The 22,653-nt window shown below is 47.8% G+C and overlaps 1 pseudogene; it reads left to right on the forward strand.

The window, feature by feature from the left end:
• Nucleotides 1-20,464: 20,464 nt before the first annotated feature.
• Nucleotides 20,465-21,284, forward strand: LOC137224490 (zinc finger CCHC domain-containing protein 9 pseudogene; annotated as a pseudogene).
• The last annotated feature ends 1,369 nt before the right edge of the window (nt 21,285-22,653 follow it).

Genomic DNA, 22,653 nt, shown 5'->3' on the forward strand with positions numbered 1-22,653 from the left:
GAGGTGTTCTGTGCTCAGATTGGACACACGTGGTGGTCGGAGGTGACTCTTTAAAGGGGATCACGAGCTAAGGACCTTCGGGACCCTCCCCACTTCCCGGGGGTCCCAGGATTTTCTGGTCACCGAGGGGTGCAAGCCACTCCCTGGTATGAATTAGCCAGCACTGCCGCAGAGGTTTATTCAGAACAGAAGTGCTTGGCCAGCGCGTGCTGCCAGTTCCGCCCGTAGCGCTCCACATATTATAAACATTATCCACACACAGGAGGGGCCCCGGCATCTGTGGGGACGGGCAGTTTAACGGGTTATAAACGGTCCTGTTCCCAAGCATCCTTCTGTTGACACACAAAAAAGTGTCTCTCTCTCTCTCCCCTCACTGTGTAAATAGAGCCCACAGACGTTCCTCAACTCACTGCCCTGAAGCACGTGGCCTTCTCAGTGCCAGGAAAAACATGCCCGCGCAGGAAAATAACCCACCCTGAAACGTGGCAAAGCCAACGGTTCAGGGCCGGGTGGTCCCTGGTTGCCACACACGAGTTTGGTGCGTGGCCTTCACCCACCAAAATCCACACTCCAGTCACGCTGAGTCAGGAAGGAGGAAGGTGCTAGGCCATGGCCCGTTGCTCAGGAGGCTGGAGCCCCCATGGCTGCCACGGAACTGCCTGTCAATCCAGCCACCACCTCAGCCCTGAACCCAGGCCAGCAGCTGGCCAGCTGTAGACCAGCAAGCAAGTCACCAGGGTGGAGGAGCAGTTTTCATCTTAAAAGGAGGCCCCGCCCAGATGCCCAGGAAAGTGCAACTCGACGTGGAAGGGCGCAGGGTTCCTTCCGGCAAATTCGTATGGACGGAGCAGATGACGTTTCTCTTGTTTCCATCTGTACCACAGCACACATGCATGCCAACGGCCTGCCTTTTCAGGGCTGGGATGGTCAGAGGTCCCCCCGCCAAGGGAAGCCGAGAACCAAAGAGAGACTGAGACCACCTGCCCCAGGCCTGTACCGTGGGAATTCGGCGGTAGAGCCAACCTAGAAGCCATATCCCGAGTCCATTCTCTTTTTGCCAAGCGCCATTTTCTGTGAGTCACAGAATTGAGGAGAAAATATCCGCCACCCGCCGCCTCTGGGACCCGCTCACCTCAGGTGGTCCTCTCCCTCCTTCCCTCTCTCTTCGGACCTTGGAACCAGCAAGCTTGCTCTGATCACACACTTGCTGTGCCCTAGGCCTGGAGTGCCCCTCCCCAGCTTCTGTGGCTGGCCTCAGCTCAAAAGTTGCCTCCTCCAAGAAGCCTTCCCTGACCTGCCCAGAGTTAATTCTCTGCAGAGAACACTCTGATATTTTCTTGTTTACACGTGTGTGTGTTTAATCTGTCTCCTCCCAATAAAATTTAAATATAAGGAGAGTAGGAACTGGGCAGTGCTTAACAAATATGGTTCGATGACCGACATAATTTCATTTTTAATTGCAGAAAGCCCAGAGTTGGGGGAGATATTGAATACTGTGGAAATATTGTTAAACCGTATGTTCTGAATAATGCAGGAGTTTCCCTCAGGTGGCTCACAAGGTCCCTGCACCCTGACCAGCACCTCCAATGTAAACGGATGCTTCATGCTCACAGACTCTGTGAGGCCTAACAGTGAAAGAAGGATACAACACTTTCCTGGTCCCTTAAGAAGAAAATGGGATTTTCTGAGAATAACCTCTTCTGCTTTCCTTCTCACTCACAGAAGGAAAGCTCAGGAGATGGGGTCGATAGCACCCACCCCTCCCTCTCCCTCCCATAATTGTTTCCCTCCCTTCTTCCTCTCTCATCCTGAGTATTTGTCATTCTCTGCTTGTGGCAAATTGCTTTCCATCTTTGAAAACCAAGAATGGTTGGTAACCAAGACAGCCTGGGAGTTTTCTTTTTTTATACAAGCGGGGGGTGGTGTTTAGAGATAGAAAGACTATTGATCACTTCCCCCAATAACAGCGTCATTGAAATTCAATTGACTAAGCATTTGTGGGCAGCCTGTGAGGCCAGTACTTCACCAGTCATCCTGATGATGCAGAGACAGGTCCTGCCTTGGAGGAGCTCTCAGGTCAGTAAGAAAGATGATTTCGACCCAACAAATGTTTTCTTAATCACTTACTAAATACTAGACACTGGTGGCCCACAGTGAATGAGGAATGGGCCTGCCCTCAAGCGGTTGAGTGGAGAAGGAGAGAGTCCTGATAATTTCTATGCTCTGTTTGAGGTCCTGTGGAGGAGAAGAGCAGGTGAGAGGAAAGGGTGGCAGGTGCCTAGGGAGCAGACCTGGAAGTTAAGCTAAGCATCAGGGGGAGGTGGGAGTGCACCAGGTCAAGGTAGGGTTGGGGAAGGGGGCTAGTTAGCCAGAATGGGCTTCAGGCAGAGGGACAGCAGGGGCAGAGGCGGCCAGTGCTTGCTGGGTCCAAGGACTGAAAGGAGGCTCGCATGGCTGGAGGAGGGAGGGAGGTGGCCTTGCAGAGACAGGCAGGGAAGGCACGGAGGGCGGGTTTTGCAGAATGGTGAGTGGTCTGTTGCAATAAAAAGATAGGGCAAGTGTGAGGGGGGGCAGTGAAAGAGCCTAGACTATCGTGTGAGCAGCAAGGAGGCCAGGTGGAAGTGGGGAGAGGGCAGTGGGGAGATCAATCTGGAGGCTGTTGCCAAGGTGAGAAACAGATGACAAGGGGGAGGGAGTGGGGGATTGACAACTACCATGATAGTGGCGTGGTCTTTCCACTCCCCTCACCCATCACCACATGAAGCCCGCACTTCAAACGCCCTCTCAGACCCCATCCCCCATCTTTCCTCCACTCCACCCCCACTGCTTTGCTGCTCCCTGCTGGAGATGGTGTCAGAAAAGAAGAGCTTCTAGAGAAGATCTACATTCAGGTATGGGGAGACAAGTGGGTCTGAGAAGTCGGAACAGCTCATCCTGAAGGCAGATGTCCATGAGGTACCTTCGCGACCCAAAAGATTCCCACCCACTCCTGTGTTCACGCATGCGCACGGATGACCGCTTTATCTAAATTTCCAGCAACGGGAAATCAACTGGGAGAACAACATCCTCTTCAAGAAAGTCCATCCTGATTTACACCTGGGAAAGTGGGGACCCTCGGGCACTGGGAGACACAGTCGACTGTGGAACACTTTCTCTGTGAGAAAGTGCTTGCCCTGCTCCAATCAGCTGGTTTACAACCCTGTGGTGCACGGATGCATTGGGGCACCTGGATTTGCTTGGTTTGGTGCGAGGCAGCAGGAGGTGAAGGAGGAGGGGTACAGGGCTGAGCAGCCACGGAGCCTGGGTTCCCTTCCAGGCTCTACTGCTGCGTGGGTTCCTTCCTTCTCTGGGCCTCAGTTTTCCAATCTGGAAAACAGGGGGTTGAGCGGTCGACACTGAGGTACCTATGGCCTCTGATCTCTCCTCCCTAGGCGTGTGTGTGTGTCAGTCACTGGTTACCCCACCAGGACTGGGGAACGCCTTCCACCTCCTGCCCGGGAGCCAGGCCTTCCCGTTGACTCCATCTGTCTCTTAACACTGTGCTGAAAAGGAGCGAACGCCAGGCACAGCTGCTAGCCAGCACGTAGCTCACTCACAGGGTGGCGTGTGCATCTGATGGGGAAAAGCCCCTTCCCAGCTGGCCTCCCCCAGCTGGGCCTAGGCAAGGTTTCAGTGGCTGCTGGTGGGCAGCCGCCCACCCAAAAGCGCTCTGGTCTCTTCTACCCCCTCACGCCTTTCTAACTGGGCCTTGGATGGCTTTCAGGTTTCAGGCATGCTCACTGCCAAGGCCTCCACCCAGCCTGTAACCTGAGGAAGGTGCCAAAGGCCTGTGCCAGGGGGGCCAGCACCACCGACCACAGGCAGGCCGGGGAGCACAGCCTGGGCCTGGATAGGCCACTGGGGAGGGGAAAGAGCGGAGGAGGAGGGTGCCAGGGCTTTGCCTGTGTTTCCAGAGGCAGCTGTGGAACCTGGGCTGGAAGGGAGCGGAGCAAGGCAGGAAACAGCGGTGGGGAAACAAGTCACTGGTCAGAGAAATAAGGAGGGTTAAGGGGAAGGAAGTCGAGCCAGCGCTGCAGCAGGACAGAAGGCAAGAGGAGGACCACCTCCTGCCTCCACATAGTGGGAGAAGCGGGGCCTGGGAGGGCGGGCAGGGCGCTGACCCCCTGAGGAAGCACTGGCCCCAGGCCCGGCTGGGCTGGCTGCAGTTCTCCTTGGCTCAAACACCCTTGGAAACAAATCTCGTTCCTCACGTCTTCTACTTGGCTAACAATGAAGTCAGAGCTGTTGGCTTGAATCCTTTTTTTTTTTTTCTTTTTAACCTTGCTCCCTCTTTTTCTCTGCTGCTTACACACACACAAAAAAAGTTTGAACCAAGACATAGTGCAAATGCTTTCACTTCTGAAAATTTCTTTAAGAAAACAGTGGTGCTCACAACGAAATGGCAGCGACCCCAGTGTTTGCTCAGCACTTTCGTGTGTATAAAATCCTCACGTGGATATTCGCTACGGTGCCGAGCTGCAAACAAGGCAGGCGTTACCTTCCCCAGGCCCGGGGGGAGAAGGGGCTGCCCAGGTCACAGACAGGTCAGGTGAGGACCCAGGGACCCGGATTCTGCCATAGAAGACCCTGGGGCACATTCCCCTGCGGTGCCTCCAGGCCACAACAGCACCCAACGGGAAGGAAGCCCAGCTGCCCACACATCAAACTTCCCTCTAACTTTCTGCCCTGGGTAACCTCACTTAACGACAACTGGGTGGCACGCGGATACAATCAGAGCTGAGGAACTGCCTCACCGGTCCCCACGGGGACAAATCTTCTCTCCCCCCCGGACCGAAAAGGAAGGGTAGTGAGTGCCTCTACATTCCTCGTGCTCCAGCATCTGCCAATGCGATCTCGTTTTCAACACAACAGCAACCTTGCAGAGTGGATATTAACGTTACCCCTTTTGTAAGTAAGAAAAGTGAAGACTGGCGAGGCACCACACAAGGAAATATGCAGCCAGGATTCAAACTCAGGTCTCTCTTGCCTCTGAGGCCCACTCTCTTACCACCCCTGTGCTGCCACCTCCTGAACGCACGTGGCCTCTGTGCAGAGCTTCCCCTGCAGAGGGGGCAGCCCCAAGGCACGCAGTGAGCGCGGGTAGATGGCTCAAGGCGGTTCTGAACAAATCCCTTCTGGGGCCCTCAGGCAGAGCCCATGCCCGCCAAGGGGACTGGACTCACTGCGGGAGCTCTGAGGTCCTTCTCCAAGTCTAACAGCTCTGGGACAGATAGGAAAAATAGACTCAACTCTAAAACTCCTTCACTGAGTCCCTTCCACAGCCCCACACAGAGCAAGGGACCAGGGCGGGCTTATACCATACTCTTCCTTGTCCTCACTGGGCTTCTAACAGGAAGCGAATGGACCATGAGAACGACACAGTCGCTTCTTCTGACCTCCTGCTGCTGTAGGTGAAAACAGGATATGGAAAGGTGGAGGGGCTACAATCACTACAACTCAGAGGGTCGGAGTCCGCGGGGTCCTCAGCAAACTCTTCCCCACGGACAAGCGCAGGGTATCCCGTAACCCATCTTCCTGCCTGGTTGAGGAGCCCCTGGAGGAGAGGCCCCTTTAAAGCACAACTGACAGTGCGGTACCCTCACAGCCTCCTGGGCACAGGGGCATGGTCCTCACCACATAGGGACATATACTCCAGGGGCTGGGTTGGGGGTTATGCGGTCTCACCTCTGAGGCCTGGGCGGGCTGGGGGCAGAGTTTGGGGACCCGCATGTTGGGGCTCCTCTCAGTAATTTCTATTCCACACTCAGTGGAACCTACCACTGCCATTCACTGTGCGGGGCTGGGAAAGACTTAGCATGTTGAAGCCCAGCCTCCAAGGGGCTCTCAGGCCACTGGGGCAGCCGGACCCGCTTTGGTCTAAGGAGAAGTCAAGGGGGCTAGGCGCGGTATGGGTTCTGGTAGAAGGAGCCTCGGGGAAGGCCACACAGAGGAGATGACACTGCGAAGGGTCTTGATGTGTGGAGCCGGAAGGGAGAGAGCAGAGCTGGTTGTATAAGAAGAGCGAAGCGAAGCACAGACCCAGCCCTAGCCAGGCCCCACCCCAGCTGGGGGCTCACCTAGCTTCTCCGAGGCTATTCCCTCATCCGTGGGTCGGAGGAAGCAATTCTCGGATCCTGGGAAATACCGCCCGTGCACACACCCCTCACACACTCGCCATCCAGACCCTTTCTCCCCAGCCACTCCTCCCTCAAACATACCCTCTCAGAAACTGGACACTCACAGAACAAAAATAAAGCATAGAACATAAATGCTGGGATGGCCCTTGGTCATCAATCAGTGTATCCTGACATTCTGCAAATATGTCAGAGGCCCAGCCATGTTGCATGACTTGCCCAGGGTGGCAGAGCCAGGATGAGAAGGTCCATGTCAATCACGGCCCTGATCACACATTTGTGACACCTTTAGATCATCTTCTTTTTGGGGAGAGAGGGTCAACGTTTCCCACCCCATCCCCTCCCTGGCCCTTGGAGCCAGATCGGGCCCTCGCTGTTCTCTCCCACTCATAGCAGCTTCATGCATCCACCCTGTCCTGGTCTCTGTTGCTGCCATGTGTCCAAGTCAGGATTTATGGGGTTAGTCCCCAGCTGTGGAAGTCAGTATCAAATTAATGGAACAGTTCCACATCCAGACCAGAGGCCCTGAGGCCTGTCTCACTCATGGGGCCCTGTCTGTCCTCACTGGGCGCCTGAGGGCTTCCTTCCTGGAGGCCCGTGTGGAGGACTGGACGGGCGAGGGCGTGTTAAGGGAGCCAAGGAGTCTGAACGGCTGTTGAGGGGGAAGTGTGCATGTGATAGAGGACACCAGGGATAGGGCCTGTGTGAACAATGATTGCTCCCTTGACTGACATCTCACAAGACCCCAAATGTCAGCGGTAGAAGCCATCATGCCTGCGGCAGCGGGGAAAACAAGGGTGGCAGGAGGGTGGCAGGCGACGCAGATGACACCCTGGGTGTTATTTCCAGGCTGTTGCTGAGTCTATCTGTCACGTGGGGGAGAACAGCTGTTAGGGCTGGGGGTTCCTGCCTGGGCCCCGTGTCAAACTTCCGGTCCTCTCTGCAGGCTTTGTTTGGATTCCGATCACATCTCCCAGTGGGCCTCTACTGGTGCACAGAGCCGGCAGAGCCGGTGGGGCTCTTCCTCAGGGGGCAGGCGGTTAGGAGAACTGCCTGGGGAGAATTCAGACATCCTAGGCCTCAAAGCAGAGCTACAAAGCCAGGAGCCGGCTGCTGCTCTGTGGCCCCGGCTTCCCTCAGAGGGCACTCAGGGTGTGAAAATAAACAGACATCTGCAGACATGCTTGCAGCCCGCGGCACTCTCTAAGCCCCCTCCAGCTTGCGTCTCCTCTCTGATTGACACTTCAGCCTGGCTGAGTTCGATGGGACTCAGGGGCAGGAGCCCCTACTTACAGGGGAAGGAACCAAGCCTGCAAGGCTGTGGGTCCAGGCCCACACTGGGAGGGAAGGCGCTCACGTTTGGGACAGAATCTAGGCGGTACGGAGAGACCCCTACCTGCAGCAAATATTACAGAATCTCAGAACTGAAAAGGACTTCCTTGGAACCCCCCATGTTATGGCTGGGGCCACTGAGGCTCAGGGCAGGGACCTTCTTGCCCTCTGAGGGAAGCAAGGGACATCATGTGGACCCCAGGAAGACCGAGGATGGTTTCCTCTACTTGGAGGAAGCAGCGAATCGGAAGCACTGGAGAACTGGCCCTTTAGACAGAGTGGAAGGATGCAATGAGAGGACCGTATGGGAGCATCGGCCTCAAAGTCCACAGTGGTCCGGGCTGCAGACCTCCCACTGTGCCACCTGTCCCTAATGTAAAGTGCTCACAAAGCCAACCCACAGAGGCCACCGGTGAACTCTCAGCCCTTACTGTGGCTGATAATTACCAGCTCCTCCCTTAGAAACCAGTCTCTAGGCTTCCATCAGAAAGCCAACGGACCAACGTTGGAGAACGGCATCCTGGCGTCTTCTGACCTCCTGCTCCTATAGGTGAAAGCAGGTCACAAGAAGAGATAAAGGTGTATGGCGAGGAGAACACTGGGGTGGCAGGAAGAGCCAGTCCAGCTGAGGGCTCAGGCTCAGGGAATCGAAGGTTGCTTCTGACTGTCTCTGTGAAGTTTGCTAATCAAGTGGTTATGAAGAGCTGCACACTGTCAACAGCAGGCGGGAGCAGAGCAGTAGTTCACAGATTGTACTGGGCACCAAATTGTCTCGGGAGCTTGTAAAAATGCAGATTCCTCGGCCCCTCCTCCAGATTCAGGAGGACTGTCGGCCACGCGGCCTCCGGGAGCACCGACCAGCCCTCAGTGGAGGCAGGGAGAGTGCCAAGACTCCAAGCCCCGCCACACAGTGTGGTCCAGTGAGTGAGCCAGGCGGAGCGGGCCTGGCTGGAAGAGGGGCTGGGGCGGAGCCAGGGGTCAGAAGCTGGGCTACCCTGCAAGGAGCGCGGAGGAGCGGAAGGCAAGGGGGCAAGGCGGGCAAACGGGAGGGTGGTCTGGGAGAGCGCCAAGCACAGTGGGCTCTGCGTTCCCAACCGCACAGGGCCTGGGGCACAAAGGACACTTGCTGAGTGAGGAAGACAAAACTCTAAATAGTGTGCACGGGCCATTACAGCTGTGCAAAGAACACTAACAGAGAGAATATAGAGACATGTAAAATAGCACGTCTCCTGACCATCAGGTTCCTTTTCTTTCCATAAACTTTGCTTAAGTTCATAATAAAAAAAAAATAAACACAGGCAAATTACACTTACTTCACACAGTCATTTCTGGGTGGTAAGTTCTGTATTAAATTCAAAATTCATAGGCATGGGTTGGGCTTCCCACATCAGCCAAACGTGAGCCCTAGGAAGGGGGGCAGAGGTAGGGGCTGTTATACTCTCAAACGGCCCCAGAGGTGATCCTCTGTCCCCACCAAACCCTAGGCCACTGGGGCATCCCCTGCTGTGGCCACACCACTCAGAACATAAAGACCTGAGCTCACAGGCTGGCAGGGCTTTGCCAGGTTCAATTCTTCCCGTCCGTTAGTGGGAAACGGGAGCAAAAGGAAGCCTGATGTAGTGGAAAGAACACTAGACAAGAAGTCAAAATATTTAAGTTCGTTTCAAGAACCAACTCGTCATTTGTGAAAACGGGTCAGTGACTTCCCCAGCAGGGCCTCAGTTCTCCCAGCTGCACAGTGAGAGAGAGAGCAACGTGACACAGTGACCCCAGGGTAGGGGCTTCACACACCAGACGTAATCTCCTGGTTTCTCCACGGTTTCACGGTGGGTCAGGAATCTGGCCTCACCGTCCCTCCCAAGGCTGCAGTCAAGATGCCCACCAGGGCAGCAGTCAGTAGAGGCTCGGCTGAGGGAAGAGCTGCTTCCAGGCTGGCTCCCACGGCAGCTGGTGGTCTCAGAAGACCATTTCCAAGTTCACCCACACAACTGCTGTCAGGCCTCGGTTTCTCAGTCTGTGGGCCTCTCCTCTGGTTGCCTCACACCCTAGCAGCTGACTTTCCTCAGAGCAAGTGATTCAAGAGACAGGGATGGAGACAGAGACAGATGGAGAACCCAAGACAGAAGCGACCATCTTTTTATAACCTAATCTTGGGAGGGACAGCCATCAGTTCTGCCATATTCTACTCTCTAGTGGGCTGGTCACTAAGTCCAGTCCACACTCAGGAAGAGGTAACTGAGCTCTGCCTCTTGAGGGGAGTCATATCAGAGAACTGTGGACACAGCTTTAGAACCACCATAGGGAGTTAGATCCAAGGATCCCTACAGTTTCCGGGGCGGTGACTCTGGTTCCCCACCACCCCGTTCCCCACTCCCCACCGCAGAGCATCAGGCATGTTGGACATAAGAGGATCAGAGGTGTCTGCGGACCTTTCTCCTGGTGGGCTGTGTTCTCAGGAGGGAGGACCTGGAGAATGAGAAGGTGTGCCCCTCAGAGGGGTGCACGGGTCAGGAGGGCTATGAGCCTTGTCAGTGAACCCAGTGCCTTAGCACAGCTGCTGAAAGATGCTGCTGGCCAGTGGACAGAGCACCTGCTGTGTGCTCCCATACCGCCGCTGCCAGGTGCGGGTAATGCAGGATGTCTGACCACCTCGATGGTCTGGAACCCGGTAGCTGAGTGTGGAATCCTCCCCAGCCCACAGCAGGGACAGGCTGGCAGGGACTCGCCAGGTTTCCCTCATTCCTCCAAAGGAATGGGAAGGAGAGATGATGCAGCACGGGGATGAACCAGGAGGAACAGAGTCAATGCCCTCCTACAGACCAGGAAAAGAAGGGAGTAGAAACTCATTCAGAGTCAAATTGCCTCTTTTTTTTTTTTTTTTCAGTATGCGGGCCTCTCACTGTTGTGGCCTCTCCCGTTGCGGAGCACAGGCTCCGGACGCGCAGGCTCAGCGGCCATGGCTCACGGGCCCAGCCGCTCCGCAGCATGTGGGATCTTCCCGGATTGGGGCACGAACCCGTGTTCCCTGCATCGGCAGGCGGACTCTCAACCACTGTGCCACCAGGGAAGCCCCAGAGTCAAATTCTCTTAAAGGGCCTCGTTGTAGTGTGAGGTCAATAGCCTAAGCTTAGCGGGTCTGAATATTGGTTCTATCATTACTAACGTCTCCAGGCTGGTTTCCTTAACTACAAAATTGGCATAAGATAGTCTATACCATAGCGCTGTGAAAATTAAATGAGATAATCCATTAAGGCCCTTAGAACAGTGACTAGGACATAATTAGTCCTCATAAATAACATATGATTATTAATATTAGGATTACAAAAGACATCAGAGTTCACCCAGTTCAACGGCACGCCGGGCACGGGAATCGCTCCCCAATTCACTACGACAGATGACAGAGGGTTCTTGGGGCACTACTTGAATGTGTTGAGAGCCTGGGAGCTGACTACCTGCCCTGGACATCTGCTGACCCGCAGACGAAGAGCTCGCACCAGACCTAGAGCCACCCGTAGAGCACAGTGCCGACCCACAGGTGGACAGCTTGGACCAGACCTGGGGCCATAATCAGCCCCTCTGTGGCTGCCCCCTGCACCTCCATCCCTTTTGCGTCCCAACAGCAAACAGTAGTTTTGAATTTCAAATAGCCCCTAACAAACAGCCCCCTATCAAAGAAAAAATAAAAGTATACACCCCGGGCTTCCCTGGTGGCGCAGTGGTTGAGAGTCCGCCTGCCAATGCAGGGGACACGGGTTTGTGCCCCGGTCCGGGAAGATCCTACATGCCGCGGAGCCGCTGGGCCTGTGGGCCATGGCCGCTGAGCCTGCGCGTCCGGAGCCTGTGCTCTGCAACGGGAGAGGCCACAACAGTGAGAGGCCCATGTACCGCAGGAAAAAAAAAAAAAGTATACACCCCAATTTAACTTAGTGTAAAGCCCTCATGGGCAATCCTGAAAACATTTTACTTAACCTTACTTATGTCTTGTTTCCTTTTGGAGCTAAATCATAATTGAAGCATTTAGTCTAAAAACCTGTGTGCTAAGGTGATGGGTAAGGAAGATGTTTATCCGTAAGGCTAGCTAAAACAGTTCACACTGCAAGTGTGTGTGTGGGTATTTGGGAGGGGTTGCGTTGTGTGCGTAGTTATAACTGAAAGGGTGTATGTCTGTATGAGTACATGGCAGTGAGTGGCATGGGTTCTTATGTGCATGTGTGTGTATGTGTATGTGTGTGGGAAGGGGAATGCGTACCTTTGGGTGTGGGTGTGGGTGTGGTGAGGACCACCTTGGTGCTCTCTGGCCAGGATACAACATTTTCCGACTGCAAAGCAATCACAAATTTGGGGGCACATTTCTCTTCCTCCCAGTTTTCCCACCCTCCTCAGGAAGCTGCAAAGGTTGGCCAGGATTTGAGGTTTTTCTCATTGAAGCCTCTGGAGACACATTCCAATGGTGAACATAGAACACAAACCAAAGAAATAAAATCACACCTCGTGCCTCAAAGGCACAAGGGAGGAGGGTATTGAAAACCTCAAGGGAAGATACGAAGGCTCGAAATTCTGCAAACCCACACCCTTTGGGAAGAGAGGAGGCACAGCTTCTCCCCCAGCCCAAATTCCCAGTCTGAATTTTTAAAATCAGCTTTATAAGCAAACATCTGCCGCTCCCCGTCTTCTGAAGGAAGGGTGAAGATCGGGATAAGGCATCTTTGTGTTTTCATTAGGTATTTTAGCAAATGCAATGAGGACATTCAGATTCGATTTCCCTGTTTTGTACACACACAGAAGTCTGTGCTAAGAGGATTACTTTCCTGGAGCCACATCCTTCCGAAAGGCCCCGGTCAAAGGAGACTCTTGTTAAACAGCATTTTCTCTAATTCCTCTGGCTTTCTTCCTGGCCTCAGCGTGCAGACATCTCGCCTGCTCCTAAATCCACCCACCTCACAGACGTCAGGATAAAGGTGGTCCGGCCACTGCACTCTCCTCCCGCCCCTGGTTCCCTAATAAAGCTGAAGATGAACATTAGCGCTTGGTTCCACAGCAGCCGAAAGGGAAAGCGGGCAGCCTCGTCCGGCCCCTGAAACCCCCTCGACGCCCCCATAGAAAAATGTAGCCTTTTCGCCTCTGCTCCAGTGAATGGCTCTTCGAGGGTTTTCATTAGGGCTGGGTCTGCTGGTGCAGAAAGCCTCACAGATGTTGACATTTTTTTCATCCCTGGGTTAAGATGTCTTCCATAAGCTTTTATTCCCCATTTGTTACTTCTTTATTATCTGGGAGGTTTGGCCTCCTCCCTCTTCTCATTTCTCTGAAGAGAGCAGTGGTAGCTGGGCCTGTCATTATCTCGGCCCTTTTCTCTGGCCTCTAGAGGCGGCCAGGGCCTCGGGCCCCATTGTGGAGGACAGCGGGGAGCTGAGGCAGGCCGGTCACTCCTCAGACCCTTTTGTGCGGCAGCCCCTCCTCCCCGCAGCTTGGCTCTGGGATGTGAAAGGTCAGAGGCGCGCCAAGCTTCCATACCTGAGCTTTTGTTGGGGGCTGGAGGCAAATGATTCCAGAAGCAATTTCTTGGAAAGCAGCCTAGAGACTCTCTTCTCCCTGTTACTGTGCACCCTGTACCACACCCCTTGGGGTTGGGGGTGAGGGCACAGGAAGGGGGGATTCGCTTAGATCATCTGCTCCCAAAATGCCCTGAGAAAAAACTTTCTACCCAGAGAATGGCTCAGACATGAATTTGACCGGAAGCCTGAAGCCTCTGAGATGCTGAGAAAAATGTTTTGCGATAGAGTTTTCCATTGGTTATTTTTGTTTTTGTTTTTGTTTTTTGCGGTACATGGGCCTCTCACTGTTGTGGCCTCTCCCGTTGCGGAGCACAGGCTCTGGACGCGCAGGCTCAGAGGCCATGGCTCACGGGCCTAGCCGCTCCACGGCATGTGGGATCTTCCCGGACCGGGGCACAAACCCGTGTCCCCTGCATCGGCAGGTGGACTCTCAACCACTGCGCCACCAGGGAAGCCCGTGTTCTATTGGTTTTGACTATCCTTTGTCCCTAGTCCTGGCAGCCTGGAGCCAACCTGCAACCTCAGTTTCCTCATCTGTCAAATGGGAATAATACATTTTCCTGTGCCCATTTCATACAGTTACTCTGGCTATTCCATGGATCTAATGAGGTCATATAGAAATTATTTTTCCAGATTATAGGATTGTATACAGTATCTTGCTCTGCAGTGGCTGTGTGGACCCTGACTTGAATATAAGCCATCACAAGATGCAGACTAATTTTTCTGAAAATTATAGACCAGAAATGCAGACAGATTTAAGGGCCTTGAGGCCTCTGATTCCAAGCACTTTCCAGGCTTGATGCCCTGAGGGTGAAGGGACGTCTCAGGGCAGGACAGGTCTCTGATGGCGGCAAATCCTCTGAGGCCTGATGCTGTACTCCTTAGAAGGCAGCTTTGCGAGGCTGGCTGGAGAAATGTGATGTGTGCTTCTATGCAGGGAAAGATGAAAACGGGCCCAGGGTTGCTCACTGAGCACCAGCTTAATAAGAGCCAATTACGTATGACATGACTGGAATACACCAACAGGAACCTCAGCTGCCTTGTGGAAAGAAGGGGGACTCTAGGCTGCCCAAGCCTTGCCCCAAGTGTTGGGTCTTCTCTGGACATCACATTTTAAGGAAGCTATGTAGGTCCAGGACCCTGCTCAAGGAAAGGAGGTCAGAACCATGAGAGGACTAGAAATCCCACACTTCAAAGACTGGCTGGAGGACCTGAGGCTGCATCCCCTACTGATAGTTCAGTGACATTTGTAGGAAAGGGGGATTGGGCTCGTTCTGTGTGGCCGTGAGGGTTGGGACTAGAACTAGGAGTGAAAGCTGAAATGAAGACGTTTTGAGCATATCAAAGGAAAATATTTCAAACGGTCATCAGAACCGTCTAAAGTGGAGTGGGCTACTTTATGAGGTAGTGAGCATTCTATCACTGAGGGTAATCCAGCAGGGTGGGATTTGGAGAGAAGATTCATCCCTGGGGCATTATTTAGGGCTCACTGTGTCAGGCCTGGCAAGCTCTTTCCAATCCTGAAATCCCTGAAATGTTTCCATTCTTCACATTTGTTAAGAAATGTACCATTCCTTTTCTGGTGATTAAGTTAAATACAGTCAACTTGCACTTCCCATAATGCTTGAGTAATATCATACCCAATGAACAAAAGTGAAAAAAAGCAGATAGAATACGATGCAGAGTCTATACTCTGCAGAGCAAATTCCCATATTTGCAGCTTTTAGTTGAGACCACGTGCAGGTGGTACAGCGTGCAGGGTGGTGTAGGGAGGGAGGAGAGTAGGTGTTGGTGGAAAAAAATTTTTTTTCTGGCCTTGAAGCCAATGAAACCGTGATAGTGAAGAGAACAGGGTAAAGCTTTAAAGGGAAAGAAGCAGAAGGAAGATCCCAAAAGTCATCTGTCCACATCTCTGTCTAAACCTTGAACTATACATATACAGAGAAGATGCAAAGCAGCTGAGCTATTGGAGAAAGATCTGAACTGATATCGTCATTGCTGCTTAAGAAACAGAGTTTACAGTTTGAATTCAACGAAGATAACTGCCTGATAAAACAAAAGAATTAACATCCATCAGAGAAAATTACTAAACTCCAGAATCTATACAACTTAACACATATAATGTCCAGAATATTATCCAAAATTACTTAACACACACAGAACCAGGAAAATAGAACACATCATCAAGCTCAAAGAACATCCATCAACTGAGACAAATGTAAGATGACACAGATGTTGTAATTAGCAGACAAGAAATTGTTTGCATGTATTATAACTATCTTCAATGAATAAAAGAAAACATGCTCACAATGAAAGAATACATAAGAAACCTCAACAAAGAAATGAAAATAAAAAATGGAAATTCTAGAATTGAAAAATACAATATCTAAAAAATTTTTTAAATCACTAGGTGAATTAAACAACAGGATGGAGGTGGCAGAGAAAAGAGAAGTAAACTTGAAGCTGAAACATAGAAATTATCCAATTTAAAGAACAAAAAGAAAAAAGAGTGAGAATATAAATATAACCTAGCAGAGCCTCAATACATGTAGTCATAAAAGAAGAAGACAGGGAGAATGGGCCAGAAAAAATAATGGAAGAAATCAACGGCCAAATTTTTCTCAAATATTGTGAAAGACATAAATTTATAGGCTCAAGATGTTCAATGAATGACAAACAGTATGTTTCGTTATGTATATAAACAAATCTCATTAAGTCACACCATAGTCAAATGTTGAAAGAGAAAATCTTGAAAGAAGCAGGAGAAAATGTCATATTATATGCAGGAGAACAGCAATCCAATTAAGAACTGATATCTCATCAGAAATTATGAAGTCCAGAAGAAAGGAGAACAACATCCTAAGTGCTAAAATTGAAAACACAAAGAAATCCTGTCAACCCAGTATGCATGATCCAGTAAAAATCTTCAAGAATCAAAGAGAGATAATTTTCAGATAAAAGAAAACTAAGCACATTTGTTACCAACAGAGTTGCACTACAGGAAATGCTAAGGAAGTTTTCCAGACTGAAAAAAAATGATACCAAATAGGGCCTCAAATCCTCAGAAAGGAAACATTAGAAATGGAAAATATCTGGATAAATACAAAACTCTACTTTTTTTCCTCTTAATTTCTTTACAATATATGTGACTGTTTAAAACAAAACTGTATCACTGCCTTGTTGGTTTATAACATATGTAGAGGTAATACACATAATAACTAAGGCATAAGGAATAGAAGGGTATGATATTATAAGGTTGCAAATTTTCTCCATTTTGTGTGAAGCACTAACTATAATAGACCATGAAAAGTTAAGGATACATTACAGGGCTTCCCTGGTGGTGCAGTGGTTAAGAATCCGCCTGCCAATGCAAGGGACACGGGGTCGAGCCCTGGTCCGGGAGGGTCCCACGTGCCTTGGAGCAGCTGGGCCCATGTGCCACAACTACTGAGCCTGAGCTCTAGAGCCTTCGAGCCACGGCTGCTGAGGCCCGCGTGCCTGGAGCCCGTGCTCCGCAACAGGAGAAGCCACCACAATGAGAAGCCCGCGCACAGCAACGAAGACCCAATGCAGCCATAAATTAATTAATTAATTAATTATTTTTAAAAAGGGAAATCTCTTTTTTAAAAAAGGATACATTACATACAGTTCTTAGAGAGACCATGGGAAAAAAATTTAAGAATTATAGCTAAAAGTCAATATATAAATTAAAATGGAATTCTAAAGTTATCCAAATAATCCAATAAAAGGCAGGCAAGGAGGAAAACAACCCAGTAGGGGCAAGGAGAAAACAAAGTCATAGGCCCAACCCTAACCATATTAATAATTACATTAAGAATTAATGGACAAAACAATCTAAGTAAAAGGCATAGTTGGTCACATTGGATGAAAATAAAAGCAAGACCCAACTATATGCTGTTTATAAAAATATATACATACTTTAAATATAAAGACAAAGATAGGCTGAAAGTAAATGGATGGTTAAAAAGAATACATATGCCATGCAAACAATAACCATAAGAAAGTGTGAGGAGTCTATTAATATCAGATAAAGCAGATATCAAAGCAACTATAGTCCAATAAAAAATTAATTAAAAAATAGATATTGAGACAAAGAAATTAAAGAAATAAAAAGAGACATTTCATGATGATGAAGGATCAATTCGACAAGAAGACTTGAAAACCTTAAGTATACATGTACCTCATAATAAAACTTCAAAATATGCGTGGTAGGGCTTCCCTGGTGGCGCAGTGGTTGAGAGTCCGCCTGCCGATGCAGGGGACGCGGGTTCATGCCCCGGTCCGGGAAGATCCCACATGCCACGGAGCGGTTGGGCCCGTGAGCCATGGCCGCTGGGCCTGTGTGTCCGGAGCCTGTGCTCTGCAACGGGAGAGGCCACAACAGTGAGAGGCCCGCGTACTGCAAAAAAAAAAAAAAAAAAAATGCATGGTAAAAATTAACAGAATCAAAGGGAGAAATAGATAATTCCATGATCATAGTTGGAGGTTTTAACATCCACTCTCAGCAAGAGATAGAACAATTAGATAAATATAATCAACAAAGACATAGAAAATCTGAACAATTTCAACCACTCTGACCTGATATCTGTAAAATGCTATATCCAACAACTGCAAGAATACATATTCAAGTCTACATGGGGATCATTAGGAATCATGATATGCTGAGACACAAACAAGTCTCTGCAAATTTTAAAAGACTGAAATTATACAAACTGTGTTCTCCGACCACAGAGGGTTTAATTAGAAACCAATAACAAGATATCTAGGAAAATGCCAAATATTTGAACATTAAATGACACATTTTATTTTTATTTATTTATTTGCGGTACGCGGGCCTCTCACTGTTGTGGCCTCTCCCTTTGTGGAGCACAGGCTCCGGACGCGCAGGCTCAGCGGCCATAGCTCACGGACCCAGCCGCTCCGGGGCATGTGGGATCTTCCCGGACCGGGGCACGAACCCGTGTCCCCTGCCTCAGCAGGCGGACTCTCAACCACTGTGCCACCAGGGAAGCTGTAAATGACACATTTTAAAAGAATCCATAGGTCAAAAAATAAATCACAAGGGAAATATAAAAGTTTTAAAGAAATGAAAATTAAAATAGACTATATTAAAATAAGTGGCATGCACTAAATTAGTGCTTACAGAAAATGAAGAGTTTTAAATGCTTATATTAGAAAAGAATAAATACCTAAAATCAGTAACCTAGGTTTCTTATAAATTATAAAAGAAGAGCAGTGAAACCCAGATTAAGTACAGTTGACCCCTGAACAATGTGGGGGCTAGGAGTACCAATCCCCCTGCAGCAGACAATCCACACACACCTTTTAGTAGCCCCCCCAATATATATTCAGTTCCTCCATATCTGTGGTTCTGCAACCACAGAATCAACCAATCCAGGTTCATGCAGCACTGCAGTATTCACTAGTGGAAAATACCCACATATAAATGGACCCACACAGTACAAACCTGTGCTGTTCATAGGTCAGCTGTATAAGGAAGGAAATAATAAAGATAAGAGCAAAAATCAATAAAATACAAAATGGACAAACAACTGAGAAAAATCAATGAAATGAAAACTGGTTTTCTAGAGAGATCAATAAAATTAACTCCTAGCTAAGCTGATAAAGAAACAAAGAGAGGGACGTCCCTGGTGGTCCAGTGGGTAGGACTCCAACGCAGGGGTGGGGAGGGCAGGTTTGATCCCTGGTCGGGGAACTAGATCCCGCATGTATGCCACAGCTGAGAGTTCGCATGCCGCAACTAGGAGTCAGCATGCCGCAGCAAAGATCCTGCCTGCCGCAACTGAGACCCCGTGCAGCCAAAATAAATAATAATAATAAAAAAGAAACAAAGAGAAGATATAAATGGTCAGTATCAGAAAAAAAAGAGGTAACATTAGTACAGACATCAAAAGGCTAACGGGGTTTATTATCAATAACTTTATGCCAATGTATTTGACAAGTTAGATAAACTGCATAAATTCATTGTAAGACAGAAATTACCAAAACTGACTCAAAAGAAAGTAAAAAATTTGAATAGCCTCATATCACTGAAAGAAATTGAACTTGTAAATAAAAACTTTTCCCTTAGAAAATTTCAGACCCAGACAGTTTCACTGGTATATTTTCCAAGTATTTAAAAAAGAAAAAATGCCAATCCTACATAAACTTCAGAAAATGGAGGTAGAGAGAATACATTTCAATCTATTTTAGGAGACCAGTATTACCTTGACACCAAAACCAGGCAAAGAGATGTGATCTCTTCGAAGAAAGAGAAAGAAAGAAAACTGCAGACCAATATCCCTCGTGAACACAGGCACAAAAACCAAAATTTTAGATACAAAATCTAATGACATATTTTAAAGGATAATACTTCACAACCATGTAGATTTAACACAGGAGTGCAATACTGGTTTAAATTAAAAATTCAATCAATGTAATGTACCATATTACTAAAATAAATGAGAAAAACATTTGATCATGTCAATAAATGTAGAAAAAGTATCTGACAAAATTCATGATTTAAAAAACTCTCCAAAAAATAGGAATAGAGGTGAACCTCCTCAACTTGGTATGAAAGTTTTTTTTTTTTTTTTTTTTTTAACCTACAGCTAACATGATACTTAATGTTGAGAGACTGAATACTTTTCTTCTAAGACCTGGAACAATGCAAAAATGTCCACTCTCACCACTGCTATTCAGCATAGTACTGGAAGTTCTAGTCAGGGCAATGAGGCAAGAAAAGGAAATAAAAGGCATACAGATTGAAAAGGAAAAAACAGAAGTCTCCTTATCTGCAAATGACATGATTGTATATTATTACAAAGTCTAAGAAATCTACAAAAAAAATTCTTAGAAGTAATAAGTGAAATCAGCAAGATTGTAGGATACAAGATAAACATTCAAAAATCAATTGTATTTCTGTATACTAGCAATGAGGACAGAGACACTGAAATTTAAAATATAAAACCATTTATAATCACTAAAAAAAACCCTTAGGTGTACGTCTAACAAAACATGTACGACACTTACATGCTGAAAATTTCAAAATGCTGATGAAAGAAATCAAAGAAAATCTAAGTAAATGGAGAGACGTACTACACTCATGGATAGGAAGACTCAACATAAAATATGTTAATTCTCCCCAAATCGATACACAGGTAAAATAAATTTTCTATCAAAATCCCAGCAAGACAGTTGGTTGTTTGGCCTGAGGCGACCCAACACTGGAGCCTACCCGGCTCCTTGGTGGAGCTAATGGTGGACTCTGGGAGGGCTCATGCCAAGGAGTACTTCCCAGAACTTCTGCTGCCAGTGTCCTTGTCCCCACGATGAGCCACAGCCACCTCATGCCTCTGCAGGAGACCCTCCAACACTAGCAGACGGATAAACATCTGATGAAGCCATGACCAGGTGGGCACGATTTACTACCACACAGAACAAAAGACCCTTCCCTGCAACATCATGGGAGGACATGAAGAAGGGGTCCTTTGAGGGGAAAAGCCAAAACCTACCAAAGAGGAAACAACTTGAAGCCAATAGTCTGTCCCCAGATGCACCCCCAAGCAAAACACAAAAAGAATAAAAAGAAAAAGGAATATTCAAATGAAGATGTGAATGGATTCATGGAATATCTAAGACAAACTCACAGATGGTTCACAATGGGGAGATGATAGCAACAGACAGTCAGGAAGTCAGGGAAGAAATTGCAGTTGCTTTAAAGAAAGACAGTCGCCAGGAAGGAAGACGATTAAAAAGACAAGCAGCAAAGAAAAATGCAATGGTATGTTTCCATTGTAGAAAACCTGGCCATGGGATTGCAGATTGCCCAGCTGCCCTTGAGAATCAAGAAACAGGCACTGGAATATGTTACCGGTGTGGATGCACAGAGCATGAAATAACCAAGTGCAAGGCTAAAGCAGACCTAGCTTTTGGTGAATTTCCTTTTGTAAAATGTTTTGTTTGTGGGGAAATGGGACATCTGTGCAGATCTTGTCCTGATGATCCCAAAGGACTCTATGCTGATGGTGGCTGCTGCAGACTTTGTGGCTCTGTGGAACATTTTAAGAAAGATGGTCAGAATTCAGATCGAATGGTCACAGCTGGTCGCTGGGCAAAGGGAATGAGTGCGGACTGTGAAGAAATTTTGGATGTGCCGAAACCAAAGAAACCCAAAACAAAGATACCTAAAGTTGTTAATTTTTGATGATTAGTACTATCGTCTGTTAGCACCTCACTGTTAAACATTCAGAACTGGGCCTACTTCAAAAGTTGGAGCTGGACTCTCCCTTGGAGTCCTATATTGTAGATATCAGTATAACCTAGGTGTGGTCAAACCAGTTCCTGAGTTCTGTCCATCAAGGCACACTTCTACCATAGTTTGGAGAAAATCACTGAAAAAAGTATAATATGTTTAAAATGGATTTTCTAAAAGAATATATTTTTAACCAATAGAGCTTATGTGTAACTAAGTGGTTATATACCTGACTGTAACAATCATCTTTTTCTAAAAACAAAATTATGCATTAATATGAACTATCCCTAAACATAGGGCACCTGCTTTGCATTAGGAAATGAATTTTTGGTTATATTGTTTTCTTGGTTCAAAGTATCAATTTATTATCATATTAGAAATTAATTTATAATTGCCACAAAATCTGTATTTTTAAAATAGTTAACAAAAACTTACTTGCTATTTAAAAAAAAAAAAATCCCAGCAAGACTTTTTGAAGACATGGACAAGCTTATTCTAAAATTTACATAGAAAAGCAAAGGAAGTGGAATAACTAAAACAATTTTGAAAAAGAATAAAGTGAGAGAAATTATTCTACCTGATCTTTAAGACTTATTATATGGCTACAGTAATCAAGAGGGATAGATCCATAGATCAGTGGAACAGAATACAGAACCCAGAAATAGGCCCACACAAGTAGGGCCAACTGATTTTTAACAAAGTTGCAAAAGCAATTCAATGGGAGAAGAATAGTCTTTTTAACAAACGGTGCTACAGCAAACGGATATTCGAGGGTAAAAAAAATAAAGAACCTAAACTTCACACCTTTTACAATTAACTTTAAATGGACCATAGATTTAAATGTAAAACATAACACCATAAAACTTTTAGATAATAACACAGAAGAAAAATTCCAAGACCTAGGGCTAGGTAAAAAGTTCTTAGACCAAAAGCATCACCCGTAACATAAAAAATTGATAAATTGGACTTAATCAAAATTAAAAGCTTTTGCTCTGCAGAAGATCCTCTTAAAAGTATGAAAAGATAAGCATAGACTGGGAGAAAACATTTGCAAACCACATATCTGGAAAAAGAACTTATATCTAGAATATATTTTAAAACTCTCAAAACTCCACAGTAAAAAAAACAAACAATCCAGTTAGGGAATGGGCAAAAGACATGAAGAGACATTGTACTAAAGAAGACTTAGGGATGCAAATAAGCATATGAAAAAATGTTAAACATCACTAGCCATTAGAGAGATGAAAAATAAGATCACGATGAACTATCACTATGTACCTATTAGACCTAAAATTTTCAAAATAGTCACAATACTGGCAAG

The sequence above is a fragment of the Pseudorca crassidens genome, chromosome 5 (assembly GCF_039906515.1).
Source record: "Pseudorca crassidens isolate mPseCra1 chromosome 5, mPseCra1.hap1, whole genome shotgun sequence".
NCBI classification, from domain to species: Eukaryota; Metazoa; Chordata; class Mammalia; order Artiodactyla; family Delphinidae; genus Pseudorca; species Pseudorca crassidens.